The sequence below is a fragment of the Narcine bancroftii genome, chromosome 4 (assembly GCF_036971445.1).
Source record: "Narcine bancroftii isolate sNarBan1 chromosome 4, sNarBan1.hap1, whole genome shotgun sequence".
Classification (NCBI taxonomy): Eukaryota; Metazoa; Chordata; class Chondrichthyes; order Torpediniformes; family Narcinidae; genus Narcine; species Narcine bancroftii.
This window is the reverse complement of record NC_091472.1, coordinates 124,826,555-124,851,125: the sequence shown is the minus strand read 5'-3', so window position 1 is coordinate 124,851,125 and position 24,571 is coordinate 124,826,555. Positions and strand designations below refer to the sequence as shown.

The following is a 24,571-nucleotide window of genomic DNA, read 5'->3' as shown; positions in this document are numbered from 1 at the left end:
CCCTCATCCAAATCTGTTTTCCATTGGTATCCATTGCTTTCCATTTCTTTCTTGGGTTCCACATATTGAAGGCACTCTGCAAATTTCTGGTTTGAAACTCCAGTCCATTGGTGTCAAATATCCTTGATCAGTTCCAGGTTTGCTTTTGGAGAATAATTAAATGACTAAGACAAAGATTTGAAATCCTGGGCTTTACATTTATCCTCATCCCAGGATAAAGTTTCCTGTCAAACCAGTTTGTATTGTAATGGTTGGTTGGATACAGATGTGAAAAGGTCGATGGGCAAAATTAACCTTCCTCTTTTTACTGATCGCTGACTTGCACTCTAGTACAATGGTGGTTAAAATATGCTAGTTTAATGGAATATAACACCTCTTTTATCACCCAGTGGACTTCTTCAGCATCAGAGTTTAGAGATATTGACTTGTCACTGTGCCACTGTGTCTTGGGCATGATTGATTAAATCCAGTTAATCTTTGTTTAGAATGCCATGGGAAGGGGAAATAAAATCAGTTGTTCTTGCTTCAGATTTTTATCCAGTATTTTCCCTCCACTAACCTCAGATATCATAAAATAACCTCATTATAAAATTCCTTTCCTCCCTAATCTTCATCCACTTCTTCAAAATGAGATTCCCCTCCTTTAGCATTAGGACCCGTTTACTTGAATCCCCAGCTGAGATTTCTTATTTCAGACATGCAGCACGGTAACCGGCCCTTTCAGCTCTTGCTGTCCAAATGCACCAATTAACCTACAAACCCCATATGTTTTGGGAGGGTGGAAGGAAACCGGAGCACCTGGAGGTAACCCACGCAGATACGGGGAGAATGTACAAATTCCTTACAGACAGCACAGATTCTGAACCCGGGTCATTGGTACTGTAAGTGTTTTACTAACCATGCCGCCCCAACTTGATACTTTTTAAAGGCTCAGAAGGTGCTTTTGGTCAGCAACCAAGAAGAATCAAGTTGATTATTGCAGACAATTAAAGTCATTAATACATCTCCTGGTGAGGCAGTACACAAAAGTGCTAGAGAAATAGCAGGTCACACAGAAGCTGTAGAAAGTAAAAGGCAGCCATGTTTTGGGCCTGACCCCCTTCCTCACTCCTGTGGAAGGGCTCAGCCACATAACATTGACTGCTTTTTTACTTCCTATGAATGCTACATGACCCGCTGTTTCTCCACTACTTTGGAGTAGTGTACTGGACCCTAGCATCTACAGATTTTCCTGCTTATCTCTTGGTTGAGGGAATCATGCTCCCTCTCGGGTATGCCACCCTTGTTTGTCATGTAATATTGAGCAGATTCTATTCTGCTTCATATTGCAAGTCAAAGTGCTATAATCATGAAATATAAGTGTGAGCTGTCACTGTAAACAACTCTCATCTGTATCGGATAAAGAAATGCTGGCGAGCTCAGCAAGTCGGACAGCATCCAACGGAAGAACGGATTCCAACTTGAAAAGTTGATTGACCCTTTATCTAAATTAAGGGTTCCAACTCAAAAGTGGATTGTCTATTTCTACCCGTGGATGCTGACTGACCTATTAAGTTCTTACAGCAATTTTGTCTGCTAAATATGTCAGCATTTGCATTTTTTGTGTTTGCTTAACTCCTGTTTAACTCCAATTTTTGTATCTCTTTCATCTTTCTGCCTTTTATTGTATGTTCCAAAAGAGGGTGGGTAGCTTTTGTTTGTCTTAGTTCCTATGAGCAGATCCTCATCAGATCAAAATTGTTTGTTTAATATAACAGCAATATCATTAATATATGCATGTTTGCCCAAGGGAGGAAGCAAAATCAACATTTCTGATGGGTAAATTATAGGAGGATACCATGAAAGTAAAGTACTTCTTTAATTTGGACCCATGCAAATTAAAGTCTAATTAATCAGAGCACTTTGATCTGCAGTGTCAAAATGCTTTTGTGGTTTATTTATACTGAGATCTTCACATTTTGCAGTTTTCTAATTTATGGTATACGTATCCATGTGTGCCCCAGAAAGAAACATATTGTGCAGTTTCGGGATGTTCAAGCCAGTAGAAAAGACCAAATTTGCTAATTTATTTTTGTTCAGCAAAAGACAAAGTCCACTTCCAATACCAAAGACGATGCAGATACTGGAATCGAGAACAAAAACCGAATACTGAAAGAACTTGGGGAATCATCTGTAGAAGCCAAAGAAGGAAGTCAATTTTTCAGGTTGAGACCCGGCTTCAGGACAGGAAAGATTACCAGTATTATTTGGGTTTGTTTTTGATGGGAGGGGGCAAATAGAGGTTGGTAGGTGATAAGTGGAATCCGATGGGGTGGGGTAAAAGAAAAAGTTCATGAATTTAAATTATTCAATATTGAGTCAATAAAGAGGCCACAAACAGTTGGGTAGGTTGGACAATGCAACTGGAAGTTCAATCCCAAACTGAAATGTTGACTGTCCATTTCTCTCCATGCCCTGTTGAATCTCTCCAGCTTCCTTGTTTGCTTGCGACTTCAGCATCTGCAGTTTTTTTTTTGCTTCTTTCAGAAGTTTAGGTTACTCCTGCAGGCTGAATCCAGTAGATCTGCAATGTGGGCATGCATTGCTTGAGATTATCTTGTGCAGAGTGAGCCATTTATCAACACTGACTGGAAGGCACAAGATTAGAAGTGCAAGTGAATCATTTCAACATTTGGAAGGTTATTTGAGACCCTGGATGATGGGAAAGTTAAAAGTGAAAAGAAATCATTGCCCAGTAGCCACTCAATGGAAAGGACAGAATATCATGCATTTCTATGATAAGTGCATGTATGAACAGTAGAAGAAGCTCCCAGCAAACCGAGCCACTGACAAATGGCCCTTGCCTAACCTATGGCAGTCTGTGGATCTCACATAGGGCTTTTCACCTACCTCAGTATCAGCTCATCCATTGTCCTGCAAAATTGAGGAGAAAAAAAATTACTTATGAGTGAATTTCCTGTGGTGAATTGTTTGTCCTAAATCAGGAAGGGGTATGTGGGGTTTAGGGGATGGCATGCTGTCCAATGAAACCAAGCCTTTTTAAAATGGGCTCTCATTGTTGCTCACTTTACACAACCATCCAATGCAGATTTTGCTCCTGTGATGGGGGGACATGTTTCTCAGTGCACATGTAATGGTAAAAGGCTAATAGCTAATCTAACAGCACATTTCTCCCATTCATGTTTGCTTTAGATTGTACATGGGCAGACATGGATTCAGCTACACAAATTCAATTTACCATGAGCATGAATAAATAGATTTGAGAGAAAGCCAGAATTGTAACAAGAAGCTTGTAAGAAGAGGCAAAGTTTTGAGGATTATTGGCATTAAACATTGATAAAATACAAAAGGAAAAATACACTGAGTAGTTTAATCTGGAGATGAGTAAAGTTTATTTTTATATTATTGGTTATTTTATCAAACTTTTGGAAATCCTACATTTTACAATACTGCATAAAGGTGAATATTCCAAATACTTAGCTTGGATTACAACCTTTCAATAAAGGGTTAATATCTGTTATTTATGACAAATTGACTGGTCTAAAGCACACCCCTTTGAGAGTACCTGAGAGCTGGATTTGAACCTTTCACACTCCAATGAGGTTTGGGACTCTATTTTCAAACTGATTAACATTTACGTCTTTGCTCGGCACTGTTTGTTGCAATTCAAAGTGTCTAAACTCAAAACTCATTTTTACTCAGATATAAATCCTCATTGTGATAAATACAAAATTGGTGATGCTTCTTTAATTCCTATGCCTGGACATGCCCCAGTTTGGAAAAATATTGGAGAGGAATTTTTCAAACATTATCCGTGTTTAAAATTAGAACCAAATCGTTTAGTTGTTCTATTTCAAACTCTTGGAGAAGATGAGGTTTTACTAACTCCAATTAAATGTCACATTTTATCTTTTACTTCGTTGCTGGCCAGACATTCTATTTTGGTTAAACGGAAAGATAATACCAACCTATTTATGCACAATGGCGAAGGGACGTAATATCGTGTTTACATTTGGAAAAAATGATCAATGAATGATTCCAACATTAGATTCCAAATGTTATGGGCCCATTCATGGACTATTACCATAAACTCTAGGTTCAGTGTTAATACTGAATTTTGGCCCTATATTGTCCCATTTCAGAGTGAGCTACTTTGTTTCATCAACACTAACATTCAACCTTGTTTAGGGTCAGGAGTTTGGAAAATTTAACTTTATTATGTTCATTCTTTATTATTATGGTTGTGCTTTGGGAATTGATACATATGATTATTCTTGTAGTGCTTTGGTTTGGCTTTTTATTCTATAGCACATCCCATAATTATACTGTACAAACGTATCACTGAAAATCAATAAAAATATTTTCAAAGGATATTGGAGAATATAAAATGGATGAGGCCTAATTTAAAATTATCAATAGATCAAATGGAATTTGTTAAAATTGCATTTTAAGAAAATGTACTGCAATAACTTGGAAATCAGATTCTTCTTTAGGTATGGAAAGATGGAATGCAGAAATACAGAGCTCTATTCCTTTAGAGAAAATTGCATATAATCTGAGAAATAAATATGGTGTATTTGTGCAAATATGGTGCCCATATATGCAAATATTAGGCATCAATATGTAATAGTTTTATTTTCTTTCTCCTTCCATCTGAGCCCTGCAGAGTTCCTCTCAAAATTGATTATTACTGAGATGACTTAATGTTTTATATGCGTGTTATTGTGCATCTCAGAGTAATTTTTGAAGATTATTTTTTTCTTTGTTTATATGTTATGTATTTTTAACAATTTTCTGTGGAGGTGGGGGTAAGGTGGGGTTAGGGAAGGGATAAATGTGAACAGTGTATTGCGAATTTGAATTTTATGTTATTGTATTTACTAATCATCAACTCGTAAGGAAAATCTTAAATAAAATTATCAAAATAAAAAGAAAAGATGGTAAGATTGGGATTGATGCAGAGACGGTGGAGGGCAGAGAGTTTGTAGGAAGTAAGATTAGAATACAACAGGGGAGTGGTGAAGTTGAGGTGGTGATGTCTCGGCGACAGTTGAAAATAAAAAGATCCAGAGCGGGCAACTAGCCAGGACAAGGAGACCAAGAGGAGGAAGAAGGCTTTAAGAGGGAGAAGAGGTCTTGGGTGTGGGTGAGGGGTGGTAAGTCACAGAGATGAAAGTAGGCCCAGAGATGGAGGCGATGGAAGAAGAATACATGGAACACATTAAATTATGGGCAGAGGGGAAAGAAGGTAAGGCCTCTGCTGAGGAATGAGCACTGTTTTAGAGGGAAAGGTCAGAGGGGATGGTAAAGACTAAGCAGGGGTCAGAATGAGAATCCTTGTGGTGGTGGGTTAGAGAGGTTAGAGGGTAGAGAATGAAGATAGGGAAGGTTGGAGACATGGAGGGAGGTCAGAGGGGGGAAATGGGGGTCAGAGGGGAAGGAGGAGGTTAGGGGGTACTAGAGAGAAGGGGAGATGAGAGGGTCTGAGGGTTAGGGTGTTGGGGAGATGGGGATAAAGTAGGGAGTGGTGTAGGGGGATAGGGAAGGGTGTGGGATGGTATGGGGATTAATCACTGAGATCTAGCAGTGAGGTCGGAACCACAGGAGGCATCTGTGTTGGGAACCACGTGGTGGAAGTCAGTGTGGAAAGCTCCGGCCAATGGTTGGCTTAGGCCTAGGTGAGAGATGGTGGCTGAAGCATTGGGACCTTCTGCAAGTAGGTGGCCGGGGTCCATGCTAGGTCAGCGGCTGAGGTGTTGAGAACTCCCATAAGTGGGGAGCCTGGGCCAGGGCTGGAGTCAGTGGCCAACGCATTCAGAGCTTTGGTGGTTATGGAGCTGGGGCCAGTGAAACATAGAAAATAGGTGAAGGAGTAGGCCATTTGGCCCCTCAAGCCTACACTGCAATTCATTATGATCATGGCTGATCAGTATTCAGTTCCTGCCTTCTCCCCATACCCCCTAATCCCCTTGGTCATAAGGGGCAAATCTAACTTACACTTAAATATTGACAGGGAACCATCCTCAACTACTTCCTGTGGCAAAGAATTCCACACATTTACCATTCTCTGAGAGAAGAAATTTTTCCTCAAGTCAGCCCAAAAAAAATTCTCCCTTATCCTTAAACTATGGCCCCTGGTTCTGGTTTTTCCCAGCATTTGTGCCACAATGTCCAAGAGAGTGTTTGAGTAGGCTGCTGAGGTGTTGGGAGCTCCGGTAGATGGGCTGCCAGGACCAGGACTGGAGGTGGTGGTCACGGCATCAGGAGGTCACTTGAGTAGGTGGCCGGGGCTGGGGTTCGAGTAGGTATCCAAGGCATCGGGAGCTCCAGTGAGTAGGCGGCTGGAGCTGGGATTCGAGTAGGCAGCCAAGGCATCGGGAGATGGGGATCCATGCTAAGGGTAGCAGAGGCTGCAGTATCTAGAGAGACGAGCTTGTGATCCTTGATGGAAGCCAGGTGGGTGTAGACCCAGCACCTTTGGGATCATGCCTCCTCTGCCCTCCCCTCCCTTTTACCTTTTTATTTGGTTGCTTGCTGACATTTTTTCCTACCTTGATGAAGGGCTCAAGCCTGAAATGTCGATTATGTATTTTTATCATGGTCATATAAAGTACACTGTTTGACCTGCATTGTGCTTTACCTCGTACCATCTCAGTCTGAGTTTGATTGCCTGCATTTCCAGTACCATTAAAGAAACCAGCCAACATCACAGAGGCAGCTAGTTTATGGTGAGCATGGACTCAGTGGGCTAAAAGGCCTGTTTCTGTAATGTATGGCGATGATGGTGTGGAAATATGAAGGTGTGGGCAGGAAAGATTAAATGATGAGGATAAAAAAGAGAAAAAAAATCATGATACTTCTCTCTCCTTTTTGATTTCCTGAGCCTTGGACTAATTCCAATTAAAATAAGACTGTACTCTTGGGTGAACATCATAGCATGTACCTAAAGTGCTCGTGAAAGGTTGAAGTAGCTACCTCACTAGCATAATGACATTTGAGAGTCCCCCATCTGGACCTGATGAGGTTAAACTCATTTCCAACAGCTCAATGCACGGAAGGTAATCTAATCAACCAAAAGATGACAACTTGAAAATAGCACTGGACATAATCCTTCCAAAATGCGTGGGTTGGATTTTTTCTTGTGACCTCAGCAGGTCTCCATATACTTGCATTTTATGATAAAGGAATAAAATGTTTCTGAAGGCACAATGTGAACCAGGGGAATATTGAGGAATTTTAAAAGTCACACGTGTCCTGATTGAAGATTTATTTTCTAGGGAGATGTGACAGCCTCGAGGTCATTGTGGACTATTTACACTCTATTTGGAACACCTTTCACTGACTGAGCCTTCCACTTTTCCCAGGGCATGACTTGGGCATTACCAGCATGTGGAGTCACAGAGCCTATTTACCCATGTAAACTAGCAGCAAAGTAATGCTGATCATATTCAAGCATTGCCTTGCCATTATCTTTGAAGCCAAAAATACATTTACTCTGAGATTAAAATTTTAAGTAGGAAAATAGAAGTTTTTGTGCAGATTTTAATGAAATGAACTGGGTAGTTATTTCCATTGGGGATTTAACCCATAGCTACACCATATTAATTTGTGAATTTCACCCTTTTGTAATATACCCATCCAGCTTAATGTTCCTGACTGTCCCTGGAGCTAGCTGCAGAAGACTAGGACATCTTAGTTCTGTTGATGACTGTATAAATGTGTGAAAGAAGAGCCGTTTGTTGTTTGTAATAGCATTCTTTTGCAGCAGCTATTATAGCTGCTACAATACTAGTACATTGATGGTGGCACTTTAATAGGAGACTATTTGGTCATTTCATGGTGAATCACGATTACCCTTGTCCTTGCTTAGGCTACCAATCAGAGCTTAAAATCCGTCTGATGTCTTGAGGCTGTAAAACTGTTATTGCCACAATCTTTTTCCGAGGTTACGCTTCCACAAAGAGCTAAAATTAAATCCTGGTTTTTTTTCCAGATTAATTATGTTCTCTAAATTAACTCCAGAATTAAACATAAGCACACACGCATGCACACACTCAAGTGCACCCCACCCCCGGCAAAAGGACATACATAAATTTAATAGAGCAAGACCAATGATTTTGTTTACAATGTTTCCTACTTCTGTGCCTTGATAAATGCAGCTGCTGTTCATCCTGCTGTTATTTCCCCACCCCAGATCACTCCACACTGGTGCTTGGAGCTCCATTTTCCTCAGGCATAATCTTTTAGCTATAGTTACTTAGCTGTTTAAAGAACAAGAAGACTTGGTCACCCATGCATGTGTTGTAAAAAGGAGATGTAACAAACTTGAAAATTTGGAAAGCCAAATTGATATTTTTCCTGCACTTAGAGATTCAAGTTTCCAGATCCTTCACTAAAGTTGAGGGAGGATTAACGATTACAGGGCTCTGGATTGAGAGAAACTTTATTTTTGCTAATTTTGCTTTGATTTATATTTTTAGTTCCTAAGTGTTTAAGGACCAACATTTCAAACCTGGCATCAGGCTCCTGTTCTAATGAACTGAATGACCTTCACATTCTTGTATTTGAAAATGTAGAGAGCCTTCAGTAGGTATCTCAAGGAGTTTGAGGTACCACCAATTCTATCTCTGCTAAATCCCCCAAATCCATTAGCAGAAATGGGGAACCAATGTTTCCCACATATAGACTCTGATAATCTTTGAACAATTCTGGAAAGTTCGGTATCAATCACGTGCCTGAAGTCAGTCTCCCAAAGCAAGCAGTCATGACCTACTGGGAGTTCGGAGAAAAAACTTCAAGGAAACTGCGAAGAAATGTAATATTTTAATTGGTTCATGGGAATCCCTGGCTCATGACTGTAGAAGCTGGCAGAGAAGCCTTCAGGAACCCTTTGAATGCTTAAAATCTCCCCAAAATGAACATGTGGAGACTTAATGCAAGTAATGTTAGGGGTCTAGAATAATCCACTCAACAACACCATTTGACCCATCAAGTTCCTTGAGTCCTGTTGTTTCAGAGTTTGCCAATTTGCTTTGTCTTCTTGGAACCTAGAATGGAAGCATTATTCATGTCTCTGAAGGACTGCCAAAGATTTAATCCAGTTTTGGTCACTTTAGGTAAGAGATAAATGTGCTAGAATTGGTGCTGAAAAGGTTAAAACAATGTCAAGGAATGGAGTTTGCAAGGTGAAACTGGAGAAGCCAGGCTTATTCTCATTGAAAGAGGCCTGTTAGAGATGCAGTAGATCAAAGTGTTTGGATAGGGCAGTTAGTAGATGGCTTGAGACCAAGAGGCACAAATTTTGGCCAAAAGGGAAAAGTTTCTAAAGGATGCTTGTGATTAGAGGCATTACACCTTTTGTGGTGTTTAAAAACAAATCAAGCAAGGAGAAGAGAACTGGCTGGGCACTTGACAGAATTTTTTTCTGAAAGCTATCTGAATTACTTTACCAGGAGCCAGAACAGACATGGTGGACTGAATGGCCTCTTGTGATACTTAACAATTCTAGGATCAATTCTTCATAAAATTTCATCATATTTTTCATAAAATATTGCTAGTGGCTGGCTTTTCCTTTCTTTTTGTTTCCTTCTGTAAAACAAAAAAAAAAATTTGCTTGGTTCGAAGAAACAATGTTGAATAGAATTTCTGATTAATTAAAAAGAACAATACTATAGATTATTGTACATGTATAGCCATGGAAATGTCATAATCTAGACTGTCCTGAGGGTGTGGAAGATGATACATGTTTTATTTCAATGAATGCGATGGAAGTTAGTGAAGTACTTTCACTGATAAATGATGCCCAATTGATTCAAAACTTAATTTGCTTCTGTAAATTTAATTGAAGATTTCTTTTCAACTTTGTGTGTTTCACTAACTCAGCCATTATCTTGGCCCAAGGCTGTTCAGAATAATCTTACTAAATGGTGGAAAGCTGCAGAATTGTGTGACCAGTGTGACGCAGAATTAGAAACTACCTCGACTTGCGCCCGATTGAGTAACAGCCAATCGCAGATAGGTCCGAGGTCACCAAAAGGCCTTAATAAAAATTTATAATGGGACTGATGTTAGCAGACGTTAAGTCACACGTCACGCATTCGATACATGGGGTCAAAAGCCAAAACAAAGCAATTGTGCTGCTAGCCATATAATGGTACACATTATATACCTAACTTATAGTACAGTTCATAGAGGTAATTGAAATCTATAATATGTACACACTTTTTATTGTTATTGTGTTATTATGTTAATGTGTATTTTCTCTATTTACTATGATAATGCACACTACTGTATAACTTTTTCTAGTCTCAAACATACAAGACACCAACATTCGGCATCAAATCACATTCCGTGCGGACTCTTGTTTACGTGTTATCTCATTGGCTAAATTTTATTTGAAAATATACAGTGCATTATGATCCCTAAATGCCCTCAAAGCAAAGCTCTGGCAGAATCAAAGAAGAAAAGACATGCCATCAGTTTCAAAGAGAAGCTAAAGGTGATGAAACAATATGAAAATGTTAAAACAGTAAATGTTATAGCATGTGACTTGGGATTGTCTCACTCAGTCGTAAACACAATCTTGAAGAATCAAACAAAAATTACCCAGGTGGTTAAACTATGACATTTAGACATCTGTATGTACAATATAGAGGTTTAGGTAAATATATATGTATGTCATGGTATCTTGTGTTGCATAGTATATTTCTCCAATAATGATCGACTTACTCCCGAATTGATTTGCATCCCCACTTCCAGAACACAACCTGTATGCAAGTCAATGTATGGCTGTTCTTTGATGTGGTGAATGTAATCTTAAAGGTCATGAAACAAGTGGATTTAGTTTGGCTCCATGAGAGTATAGAGGAAAGGTAGGAAATGAGAAATAGGACAGTAGCAGGTCATTTGGCTAACCATGCTTGCGACAGCACTCAGCTTACCTCAAATGCCAAGAAAACCTTCTTAAAAATATATTAAAGATTAATACACATTTACCAATTATTTTAATAGAATTGTAGCATAATTTTATGCAGTAAACAGGGTTATAGTCACCTCCCATATTCTTTCAGTAATATTTTTTCAAATGCATAAATGTTTGTTCTTGAGCATTAAGTGTGCATTCAAGTGCCTCTCTGTGATCCAACAAATTTAAATCCTGTGCGCTACAGGGCATCCTGCTTTGTAATCGAAAGCTTCAGAATTCTGACTTGCATCAAAAGCAACGTCAGGGAGAAGGGCCAAACTTCAACACCACAAACCTTACAATTTCAAATGCATGCATCAGAAACACAGTCATTCCAGTAAAAGCACTGGCACGTGATCAATATGGATGTGGCCCTGCAGCTCTTCTCTCTGCAGGAGATGGTCGTGCTAAACTGTGGTGATGGTGTTGCAGAGTCTCCATCATTTATACTTCATCAGATACAATTATCTGAGAAGTTCCTTATCCCTTGATGTGAAGCAATGGTCAATCATCCAACTGAAATCATTACTTGTTATAAGATTATCCAGAAACCATATCCCAGATACAATTGCTAAAAGAGTTTGTATTTCTGCTAGATTGAAGTTCAGGTACTGGATAATTGAGTAACTTATCAACTTTTATCATCGCTCCATCAAATTCAAAAGCACACAAAATTTAGCCATCAGCCCGCAGCCTATCAATGTACACATGTACACCTAGAGGCTCCAAATCATTATTGGTCTCCTCACTGAGATGCAAAATAGGTTTGGGATTGCAGCAAACATCTGGACAATCTGGTTCCTTCTCCAATCTGCCCCAGCCACACAATACATTCACCCAGACAATTAAGATCAGTGTCCTGGTGATTCTGCGACACTCTCGTATCTTGGGATCTAATCCACAGCGAGGCCAGAGGTTGAAACATACCATTGCCTCCATTGTGCCATTGCAGCCTTTATCTATTTTTTAAAATTGCAGACATTCATCATGGTAACAGGCCCTTTCAGCCCACAAGCCCAGGCCGTCCAATTACACCCAATTGACCTACAGCCCATCGTACATTTTTGAAGGCTGGGAGCAAACCAGACTCCACTGGGAAATCCCACACAGACATGGGGAGAATGTACAAACTCCTTACAAAGAATGGAGGATTCGAACCCCAGTCGTGATCACTGGTGTTGTAACAGTGTTGCACTAACTGCTGCACTAACCATGCCACCCCAATTTCCTGCAAAGAGTATCGTTAAGTAAAAGAGCTAAAGCCCAGCAGCAAGCTGATGACCTACTTGGAGCTCCATAATGCTGAAGTTTTTCCAAAAGAGTTTGAGTAAACATTTTGAGGAAATCCTTAAAATTTCCTTAAAAATCTATACTATCCTAACTCACTAGTGGGAAATTCTGGCCAAGACTGCTAGACATAATGGAGAAGAGCCTAGAAATGTACCAAGCATGTCAAGTTTCTCCATTATCGAGACCAGCTGCAAACAGCTAGAGGAGAATACAACAATTGAATCAACCAAGTCTACCCGAGTCTGTGTATCCTGCCCAGAACTCTCCATTCATCTGGGAACTCATAGACTGTTACCCTTGGTGGTCAAGGGTCTGATCAGGACAGGAGACTACATGCTCTATTTAAGTTAAAATGAATCCTAATTACTCTTTAACAGTTATGTTTTTCAGTTTTCTGCTGTGGACACTGCAGTACATTTTCTGAGCCATTGGAACCATTGTTACATTAGGATGAGGTTGGTTGTTTCTGCTTCTATATTTGAATTGCCTCTTGAAACTCTACCTATTACTGTAGCCAGCTGGTATTAATGAGATTGACAGAGGCAATGGGTTACCACATATCTAGAATAGGATGGGTTTGCTTTGTTGTTGAGTATATTTAGTGAGAAAAAAACTAATGCCTCAATACAGCAGTTAGGGAAAATGGGCATAAACTGGTTGTTGATTTACAGATTCAACATATCAAAATTTCCTCACTGAAAGCCACATTGATGCACTTTAGAGGAAATGTGAAACTGACCATACTATTGCAGCCTCATTAACCCACTCTGACTTTGAGTTTTTGCTAACTTTCAATCATGAAATTAATTTAACAAAGAACAAAATAAAAGGAGGAACTCCGCAACATCAGTGGGAGAGAAAGAATGGCTGCGAGCTGAAGCCCTTTATTGAGACATATTAGAAGATGAGACTGGCTCTGCCAAACTCGATGTATCTATGGGGTGATTCGAAGAGAAAAATATCAAATTTCTTATCACAAAAATACAATGAACGGGACGACAAATTTAATAAAAGGCCTGGTATCACAGACTCCCGAACCTCAACTGTTGAATCCTAAACATTGATTATGTGTCCTCTTTCCCAATGGTTTTGAGCCTCCGCTTCAATAGATTATGATGATCAAGTCAAACATGGATGAAAGATGGTGAAGAAAAAATAAATAATGCATGAGAAAAAGGGAAGGAATCTCAATAATTTGAGTTCCATTGCTGATTTCTCTGGCTGCATCCATAGATTTTGCTTCAACTTAATTACATTCTAAACATCTCCTAGTGATGGGTGAAAACTCCCAATGTGATTTACTGTTTTTGAACAAGCAAGAAGAAATGAATTTTTTTTTTAGATTTTTTTTTTGTTTGTAATCTCTCTGCCTGATCTAATAAATGTGAAGTCATCTGAAACTGACATGTTGGTTAGTGGGCCCTGGAATTGAAACCTAATGCTCTAGAAATGGCCTGGTGTCAGAGGTCTATTATAGTTTGTTTTTCTTCAACTACCTGTGAAGATACCAGATACCCTGAACCTTCTCCATTTTGAAATAAAAGAGGAAGTTAGTGGATCTGCCAGGACTAAAGTGAAAAAAATGGACTACTGCTGCAGAGGAAGAAAATCCAGCCCGGAACCCTGTTCTGATCCCTTCGTCGATTTGATGCCATCTTCACTGCATTACCACATTCCTGGTGTATCAGAGGCTGCCAAGTGCCGGAGTGTAGAGCTCGTCGAAAGAACCAAAGACTTGTTGATCCAAACGAAGGCTTTTATTAGCAAAAGACAGGAGCTCTTCACAGGTGGCCGACCAGTCCGGAATGATCCGACCTGGCTAGGGACACAACCCTTTAAGGCCCAGACAGTAGGCGTGGCTAAGCTCTCAGCCAATCGCTGTAAGCACAGTCATTACATACTCTCAATACTGTAACTATATACATTGGTGATAGGTCTGTACTATCAAACGGAGGTTCTTATTTTCTTAGTCAAAAGGGCAAAATGACCAGGAGAATGTTCAGAAGTTGGTGAAACCACACAGGAGACCAAAACTATGAAGGTGACAGTGGGTTTGGGAGAAAAACAAGTGTAATCATACTTGCAGAAAAACACATGTATTAAACAGTCATAATTTGCCAATTTGTTTTATCTTTCCATTACAGAGGAAATTTTAACATGTCATGAGTACGGGATATTGGTTTGGATAAATTGTACCAACGTTACCATTGTAATGGAAAGATGTAATTATTCAAATTCTCATTGTCATCTGATTGTACTCAGAACCTGACAAAACAGTGTCTCACCAGACCACGGTGCACACACAAAAACGCAAGTACACAAAGATCACATAAATAATCAGAATAAATATATATAAATATTTGGGATGACTTTCAAAGTTACAGGATACTGTTTATCATTCTTAAAGCCTGTGGGAAGAGGCGATTCCCCAGCCTGCAAGTCCTAATTTTGATGCTCCTGTTTCTCATCTGAGTGCTACTGGTACCATGTAACCCAGTACTACCTGTTGCATGGTTGGGTGGTCAGCGACTAAACCGGCTCCCCCACCAGGCTTGCCTGGTGCAGAGGGTGGCTAACCACCCTGCAGGATGAAACACAAGACCTGTCAAAGGGCGGACGAACCCTCTCGCAGGGTTAATGGGCATCTCGCAAACGTGCTGTGAAGCACAGAAAGAGCATCCCTTACATCGAAGCTTAGTCACAAGATAAAGGAACACAAGTCAGCCAAGAGCTAATAAGTGTTCCTCATATGTTAGTCCTTGCATTCCAGAAATCATCCTGGTAAATCTCTTCTGTACTTAAATCTTCTCTGGCCATTCACTGCAACAGAACTTCCCACAGCCAGCTTGGACCTCACCATGCTGTTGGATCTGGGAGGGGATGTCGAGAGGGTGGGTCTGGACCTCTGCAACCCCCTACTCACCTAAAATCCATTCATGCACATGTTGCTCCTTTCTGAGGAGTGGGGTATATTCCACAGACTGACTGAAAGGAACCATCATCATCCTACAGGATGCCCAGCCAGAAGGAAGCAGAAGACCATCTTTTTTGATGGTAGTGAGTTGAAGATACTGTGTGCTGGATGGAAAAGGTCTTGTTTAATTCTTTGAGCCTTATTTGGACAATGCTCCCAGTAAATGTTGTCTACAGAGGAAAGAGAGACCCCAGTGATCCTCTGTATTGACCTCTGGTCTGACGCTTTGCAGCAATTGTACCATATAATGATGCAGTCAGACAGAGCACTCTCAATGTGCTCCTGTTAAAGGATGTCAAGATGGGGGCTGTTAGTCTTTCCCTCCTCAGCCTCCTTAGGAATTGTAGGTGGGGCTGAATCTTCCTGCCTAATGAGGAGATGTTGTGGATTCTGAAGAGGTTATCCCTTTTATGCATGCCATGGAACTTTGTGCTCTCCCCCCTCTCCATGATGGAATTGATGTATAGTGGAGAATGGCCACTGAAGGTCATCCTCCTGAAGACCACAATCATCTCTTTTGTCTTGATCACATTGAGTACACTAGTTTCTAGATAGGGGTAGCTCGAAATGAAGCAGTGCAAGAGTGATTGAGCACATCTTGTAGGGAATGAAGAGGAGAGGGTGCTTGTGGATACAATTTGTTACAGGCGAGAAAAGTGAGAGATGATCTGGTGTATGTGGATTGGGTGAAATGGACAAAAGGAGAAAGGAAGACAAAAGGAACCCTATGATGGTTGTGAAAATAAGTACTAACAGTGGGTATGGCATAATGGGGAATGGAGCAAATGCAGTTAAAGCAAAATTTTAAAATTAAAGTAGATATGTATAAATTGTACAGTTGAAGACAAAGGAGGGAGTGGTCATCATCAGAGTGGGCTGAGTCAGGGTGGTAAGGGTTTGGCACAACAGACTTCAGTGATAACAGGGAAGAGGCAAGGAATAGTCGGAGTTGAAGTCAGAAAGGGCCACCTTATTTGAGGAACAAAAAGGATTCAGGAGGTAGGCACAGGTAAGGGCAGGCTTTTATAGATATCATGTTTTGTTCATCTAGTCATAGACAGTTGGAATGGCAGCCAAGACAAAGGAAACGCTCTTCTTGCAGAATGTGGGCCATCAGGGAAGCCAACAGTATCCCTGACGACTACATCTGCAAGAGATGCATCCAGCTGCAGCTCCTGACCATCCGAGTTAAGGAATTGAAGCTGGAGTTGGATGAACTCTGGATCTTTTAGGAGGGAGAGGGGATGATAGACAGGAGTTACAGGAACATTATCATACCCAGTAGGCAGGAGAAGGGTAGATGGGTGACAGTTAGGAGAGGGAAAGGGAACAGGCAGGTAGTGCAAGACACTCCTGTGGCCGTCCCATTCAATAACAATTTTGGATATTGTTGGGGGCAGGGTGGTTACCAGGGTCAAGCCACGATGATCAGGTCTCTGGTACGGAATATACTTTCAGGTTTACAGATTGCTGGATTAAATAGCAATGAATTTTGTGATCTTCCAAGTGTTTATACTCAGTAGACTATGCCTGTGAATAAGGAAAATATTCCTATCAGGATGAAATCAAAAAGTGGGCTTATCTAAAAGACATTTGCTTACCTAAGATTCATGCCAAGATTGAGATGTTAATTGGATTAGATGTATCAAAAGCTTTCGAACCTCTAGAAGTAATAAGAACTCAAAATGACCGACCTTATGCTGTGAGAATGCTGCTTGGATGGATGATTAACGGACCATTAGGATGAAAAATGAATGATGATCAGGAGACGTTGAACATGAATGTCAACAGAATTTCAGTTGTGAAACCTAATGATCTGTGGGAACAACAGTTTAAAATTGATTTTCCTGAATGTGCTAGTGAGGTCAAAAATAGGAGGATAATGCAGCTTAAAATGTGGCTAAAGTCAAGGTGTAGGAGGGAGAGCTTCAGGTTTATGGATCATTGGGCTAACTTCCAGGGAAGGTGGGATCTGTTCCAAAGGGACAGTAGTGAAGGAGAGAAAAGATAATGTTAAAACTGCATGCACCATCAGAAGTGTTCTCAGGTGCATCTAGTTCAATGCAAGGTATATTGTAGGAAAGGCAGATGAGCTTAGAGTGTGTATTGGTACATGGAATAATGACATTGTGGACATTAGTGAAACTTGATTGCAGAAGAGGCAGGACTGGCAGCTCAATGTTCTGGGCTTCCATTGCTAGAGGCGGATGAAAGGAGGAGGAGTGGCATTGTTCATCAGGGAAAATGTCACAGCTGTGCCCAGGCAGGGCTCATCTTCTGAGGTTGAGAAATGGGCAAGGTATGACCACACTCATGGGCTTGCATTATAAATTGCCCTGTAGCCAGCTAGAATTGGAGGAGCAAATCTGTAGAAAGATAGGAGACAACTGCAAGAAACATAAGGTTGTGATAGTAGGAGATTTAAATTTTCCACATATTGACTGGGCATCCCATATTGTAAAAGGGCTGGATGGTTTGGAGTTTGTCAAATGTGTTCAGGAAAGTTTTCTAAGTCAATATATAGATATACCACCTAGAGAGAGTGCAATACTGGATCTCCTGTTAGGAAATGAGAAAGAGCAGGTGACAGAAGTATGCATAGGGAAATATTTTGGTCCAGTGATCATAATCATTGGTTACACAAGGTGGGTACGGGGTGTGCGGACTGCACTGGGTGACACTATCAGAGGGGATGACACCAAAATGTTTATAAAATGTTTGTTCAATGTTTCAGTAGAAGTTTATTATTTTTTATAAAAATATCCCTGTAGTTATAACAACAGAAACATTTTTCGTAAGCCCAACTTACATGTATCAATATACCTACGAGGCTAAAACTCTGCTAAATTACATTTTGAACTTTCAATGTGCTCCAGACAGAGTTGTCATTATTACCCAATGACAATGACGCTTTGAATAATGTGGTTTCGTCTGCATGCGCTACAAACACGCTGTTGTTTTCGTTGCTGCTGAGGTTTTATAGTTGCTGCTTTTGTCAAATTTCTGGTGTTTTAGCTACAATATTGTGGAAATTAATATTTTGAATTATATCAATAACTTGAGAATTAAGTAAGTATGATGTTGTAATTTAAAGGTGCAATTTAAATTTTGCTCTTTGTTTATCTCACTACTACTGCCATTACATTCAATGATATATGGGAATTACAATTTACGAGGAACATTAATAAAAAAAAACATTACTAAGGATTCTCTATTGTCTGGTATGGCAGGAGGTCCATGGGAGTGGAGGATGACACCATGAATTACTGCATGGGGTGACACTGACCCTCGTGATGCCACTGATCATAATGCCATTAGTTTCAAGGTAATTATAGAGAAGGAGGGATCTGGGCCTTGGTTTGAGATTCTAAATATGAGAAAAGCCAATTTTGAGGAAAAGAGAAAGGATCTAGAATGCATGGATTAGGATAAATTGTTTATGGGCAAGGATGTGCGAGGTCAGTGGAGGATCTTCAAAGGTGAAATTTTGTGAGTACAGAGTATGTATGATCCTGTCAGGATTAAAGGCAAGGTTAGAAGGCATAGGGAACCTTGGTTTTTGAGGGATATTGGGGATCTGGTTCAGAAGATGATAGAGGCGTATAACAGGTATAGGGAAAATGGAGCAAGTGAGGTACTTGAGGAATATAAAAAATGCAAGAAAAACCTCGAGAAAGAAATCAGGAAGGCTAAAAGAAGACATGAGGTTCTTTCAGCAGACATTGTGAAGGAAAATCCTAAGGGTTTCTACAGGTATATTAGGAGCAAAAAGATAGTAAGGGACAAAATTAATCCCATTGAAGATCAGAGTGGCTGGCTTTGTATGGAACTAAAAGAGATGTGAGAGGTCTTGTATTTTTTTTTCATCAGGTTTCACTCAGGAAAAGGGCACAGAGTTGTGGGAAGTAAGGAAAACAAGCAGTGAGGTCATGGAACCTATACAGATTAAAGAGGAGGAAATGCTTGCTGTCTTAAAAGCAAATAAGGGTGGATAATCCTCAAGGCCTGGCAAGATATTCCTTCCGACCTTGAGGGAGGCTACTGTAGAAATTTCAGGGGCTCTGGCAGAAATATTAAAATGTCCTTCACCATCAGTAACAGCATCTTCAAGACCATCACACTGAGCATGGGAGCTCCCCAGGGCTGTGTGCTGAGACTACTGCTGTTCACTTTGTTGACCAACTACTGTGTAGCTAAACACAGCTTAAACCATATCATCAAATTTGCTGATGACACAACCGTGATGGGCCTGATCAGTAAGAATGACGAGTCAGCATAAAGAGAGAGAGGTGCAGTTGCTAACGGACTGGTGCAGAGTCAACAACTAGCTTCTGAATGTTAAAAAAAAAACAAAAGAGATCATTGTCAACTTCAACAAGGCCAGGGGAGATCATGCTCTGTTGACCATTGACTGCTCCACCTTGGAGGTCATCAAGGGTATCAAGTTCTTTGGAATGCACTTGGCAGAGAACCTCACATAGTTCCTTAACACAAGCTCTATAGCTAAGAAAACCCAGTAGTGCCACTACTTCCTGTGAAGCCAGAGGAAAGTTCATTTCCCACCCTCCATCCTCACTACATTCTACAGAAGATGTATCGAGAGCATCCCGTGCAACTGTATCACCGCCTGATTTGGAAGCTCTAACTCCTCAAATGCAAGATCCTGCAGAGGAAAGTGAAATCAGTGGAAAAGATCACTGGGCCTCTCTTCCTACATGAATGACATCTACTCCACTTGATGCAATAAACATTGTGAAAGACTCCACAAACCTCTCATGTAAACTGTTCTCCCTTCTGCATCTGGTAGGAAGTACCGTAGCACATTTGCATCCAGATTGGGCAATAGCTGTTTCCACCAAGCCATCAGATTCCTGAAGTCCCAGAACATTTGGGGATAGGGTACCATGGACTGTTAGTGCGTACGACTTAACATTTTAATGTGTTTAACTTTTATTTTAACTTATATTTATGTATGTTACTGATATACAGAATATTGTAGTGTGTTGTGCACGAGCGCAGTGAAAAGACTGAGACAACAGGCTGTGAGCTCATTTAGCACAACTGATTTACTTTGAAGTTCATGCTGCAGCCTTTAAGGCTGTCCTTGACCTGCCCCTCACGTTCCTGAACTCATGTCACACTGACGTAAGCGTGCATGCACTCTTCTGGGTGTGGACCATAAGAGAGGGTCCCACGATGCCATCTTTGCCACAGCTGCCCCACTGACCACGTGTGAGAGACGGGGCCGGTTCGCTGCTACAACTATGTGCGTCGCCACAGTATCTTATTTAGATTTTGTAACTATCCATACTATCTCATTGAATTGCACCCTTTTTGTTTGTATAAGTTCTTTATTAAAATCAATAAAAATATTTTAAAAAGAGAAAAGGTAATAGGGAGAATCCTGGGAATTATAGAGCAGTCAATATTGCATCAATGGTGAGTAACTATTGGAGAAGATTCTTAAAGTCAGGATTTATGAGTGTTGAGAGAATTACAGCCATCTCAGGGATAGTCAAAATGACTTTGTTAAGGGAAGGCCAGGCCTCATGAGCCTAATTGAGTTCTTGGAGAAGGTAACAACAGGAATTGAAGAAGGGAGCATGGTTGATGTGGTATATCTGGATTTTCATAAGGCATTTGACAATGTCCCCCATGGGAGACTCGTTCAGAGACATGGGATCCAAGTGTGGATGTGTGGCTCTCTGGATTCAGAATTAGTTTGCCTGTAGAAAGCAGATGATACTAATGGAAGGAAAGTATTTTGCTTGGATGTAAGTGACTAGTGGAGTTCTGCAGGGATCTGTTCTGGGACCCTTGCTCATTGTGATTTCCATAAATGCCCTGGATGAAGAAGTAGAGGGATGGGTCAGTAAGTTGGTGAATGATACAAAGTTTGGGTGTGTTGTGGATAGTATTGAAGGTTGTCCTTAGTTACATCAGGATATAGACAGGATCCAAAGTGGGCAGGAAAGTGGTAGATGGAGTTCAATCCAGATAAATGTGAGTTAATGCATTTTGGAAGGACAAACTAGAAGGCAGAGTACATTGTTAATGGTAGAATACTTAACAGTGTGAACGAACAGGGAGACCTGGGGTGCAAATCCATAGAATTCTCAAGGTTGCCATGCAGGTTGATAGAATAGCTAAGAATGCCTGTGGTATCTGGTATCCTGGGCTTCATTATTCGGGGGTTTGAGTTCAGAAGTTCTGAGGTGATGTTGCAGCTCCATAAAACTATGGTGTGCCCACACTTGGAATATTGTGCTCATTTCTGGTCACCTCATTACAAGAAAGATATGGAAGCTAAGGAGAGGGTGCAGAGATTTACCATTATGTTGCCTGGATTCAAAAAAGTATCTTATGAGGCAGTTAGCAGAGCTAGGTCTTTTCTCTTTGGAGTGTAGAAGGATGAGATGTGACTTAACTGAGGTCTACAAGATTATGCGAGGCATAGATAAGGTAAACAGTCAGAACTTTTTTCCCAGGGTGGGAGTAGCAACACCTATAAAAAGTTAAGAGGTAAGTTTAGGGGAGTCATCAGGGGCATATTTCTTTACACAGAGAGTTGTGGGTGCTTTGCCAGGGGTGGTGGTAGAGGCTGGAATACTATGGGCAATTAAGAGACTCTTAGACAGGCCCATGGATGAAGGAAAAATAGGTTATGCTGAGTGGGTTGGTTTTTTATTGGTTGGCACAACATCATGGGCTGAAAGGCCTGTACTGGGCTGTAATGTCCTATGTTCTATATTACAGGCTCTTGTACAATGTGGTCCCACTCTCTTTTCATTTTGCTGCTCCTCCATTCCTGAGGCAGATCCATCCATGATTGCTCTATCAAAGCGAGATGAACACACTTTAGCAGCAGCCACAAATCTATTCTGGAATGCACAAAATTAGCAGAAATAACCATGTATTAGTGGTTTGGAAGGAAAAACTTGCAACTGATCAGGGTGGAGCTATTTCAGTTAGACCTGTTAGGTTTATGAATTGAAGGGCAGGTTTATTGTCACCATGTATGTATGCTCTTGTAGTTCCTAGTATGTGTACATTGCAGTTCACCCAAAATGCACCACCTTGCATGTTTCAGGAATAAATTTCATCTGCTATTGCTCTGTTCATTTTGCTATTGATTCAATTTTATTCTTGGCTGAAGACCCCCCTTCTCACTAATAACTATACCAGAAATGTTCATATCATTACACTTCTTTCATTCACTCTGCATTACTAATGCAGATAACCAATAGCAAGGTTTATAGCACCCATCCCCATGGCACGTGACTTGTCACAGTCCTTCAGCATTCATCATCACCCTCTTCCTTTTGTCACTAAGCCATTTGGGGATCCAATTTGCGAAATTGCACTGGACCCCTTTGGCTCTTGCCTTTCAGAATAGTCTCCCATGGGGATCTATTTCAACAACAATATTGAAATCTATTTCCCCCAAATCAGTCCTCTAATTAGTCTCCTTCATAACAACCTTAAAACTTTGAGTTGTGGCCATTAAGAAATGTATTGAAAATGCTGCCCCATTGATGCTTCCCCCATTTGCCTGGCTACATTTCCAAAGATTAGGTCCAATATTGCCATTTTTAAAAGATCTATTTATGTATTGGATTGTATGGTAGGACTGTATAGCAATACAGACACTAAGGCAGAACAATTACTCAAAAATGTCCTCCAGTGAACTTGTTTATGAAGCCAAACCTCTGCCAAATTCCTTTGGGTTCCTCCGTCGACATCGATCTGAAATAGTAATCATGGTGCACAGGTTGAGTGGCATAATGTTCCCTGTGAGCAGCTGTCATCTGCCTGTGCAGTGGGCACACCTGGTGCACTTTCTAGACCAAGGGCTTCTCTGGAAGATGAGTAGAGATAATTATAATCTGGCTACTCATCAGAGTCGACTTCCTTTCATTTTACAGCAATATTTGTGTCAAGAAGTCCTTTAGTTTGAGCTGCATATTCTCAATGTCAAAACCAGCTGACCATTCTGATCATGCATGCCAAGTAGGGACAAGGAAATCATTCATTGATTGACTCTACTGTCACCTGTGGGAGACAGAGCTCTGTTAAACTAACGTGAATATGTGTCCAAGGGAGGAGGACTTCGATATGGGAAGCTCTTTAGCCATATGGTTCAAACATCTGCTAAATACAGCTCATCTCCTGCTCTTAAAGTGAGTTTATCATCCTTTGAAATTTGTATGATTAGGACATCAAATAATGTGTACAAACTTCTTATAATCTTTTTCTCTCCTCTTGTCAGACCTTTTAAGAATTTACAGAGATGGGGAGCTTAAAGGGTCTAGGGTTCTAGTCAGAGCTGCACTTCAGAAATGGTGAGACTACGAAGCTCCTGTCTGTAAATCTGATCAGATTATTTTTTACTGTTTTCAATACTGCTGACAGATTTAAGGCTGTGAAACACAAAAGTCTCCAGACCCTGCAAATGTAGTCAAAACACAGAAATGCTGGAAGAACTCAGCCTTCCTTACAGTTATCTGGTTGGCTGCTTGATGGCAAGGATTTGTTATGAATTTCCCATTTCTTGTTCCAGAGCAAAAGTTACCATCACATTGTGTCTTTGTGAATGAGCATGGTTGCTTCTGGTGAGAACACTAGAAATCATGTTATTCTGAGTGTTGTGAATGTTATGGTTGAGATTTTTAAAAAGTGCCCTGCTCTCATTTATTCTGTTGCTGCGAGCCCATTATTTTGAATCTCATCTTCTCTAATATAGTTTAGTTTCCTCTTAATCTGTTCCATTGCCATGTGTTCAGTCCAGTATTTCTGGTTGTGACTTGTATTGGAAAGGGCCCTTTATTTTGAATCTCATCTCCTCTAATATAGTTTAGTTTCCTCCTAATCTGTTCCATTGCCATGTGTTCAGTCCAGTATTTCTGGTTGTGACTTGTATTGGAAAGGGCCCTTTATTTTGAATCTCATCTCCTCTAATATAGTTTAGTTTCCTCCTAATCTGTTCTATTGCCATGTGTTCAGTCCAGTATTTCTGGTTGTGATTTGTATTGGAAAGGTCTTGGGTTGGAGATGAGATAATGAATACACAATCCCACATCTTTCAGCACAAGCTTAAATAGACATCTTGCATAATTATAATTCCTCTCAATATTGCTTTTCTTAATATATCTGACCAGAACAAATGAATGGTTATTCAAACAGTAGAGACAGCAAAGAACTAGAAATATGTCATCTTTTATAGATCATCATATTCTCTCAGGTTTATTCAGACCAGAATTATACACGTGGAGTTAGTTCTTCTGAAATATTATGAATATAAAACATTAACCTAGTTGTTTGCATGCAAAATGAATATCCTGACC

General features: G+C 40.4%; 1 long non-coding RNA gene across 3 annotated transcripts in view; it reads right to left on the bottom strand.

Moving 5' to 3' along the window:
* Positions 1–8,913: 8,913 nt before the first annotated feature.
* LOC138759949 (uncharacterized) overlaps positions 8,914–24,571 on the bottom strand; it is a 37,890-nt gene continuing 22,232 nt past the window's right edge. For 2 of the 3 annotated variants that reach the window (XR_011355268.1, XR_011355267.1), the window contains exon 3: positions 8,914–9,588. This is a non-coding gene — a long non-coding RNA (uncharacterized lncRNA). Of the gene's footprint in view, positions 9,589–20,629; positions 22,109–24,571 lie in introns of those variants that run through there. The other variant, XR_011355269.1, reaches the window with a different exon arrangement.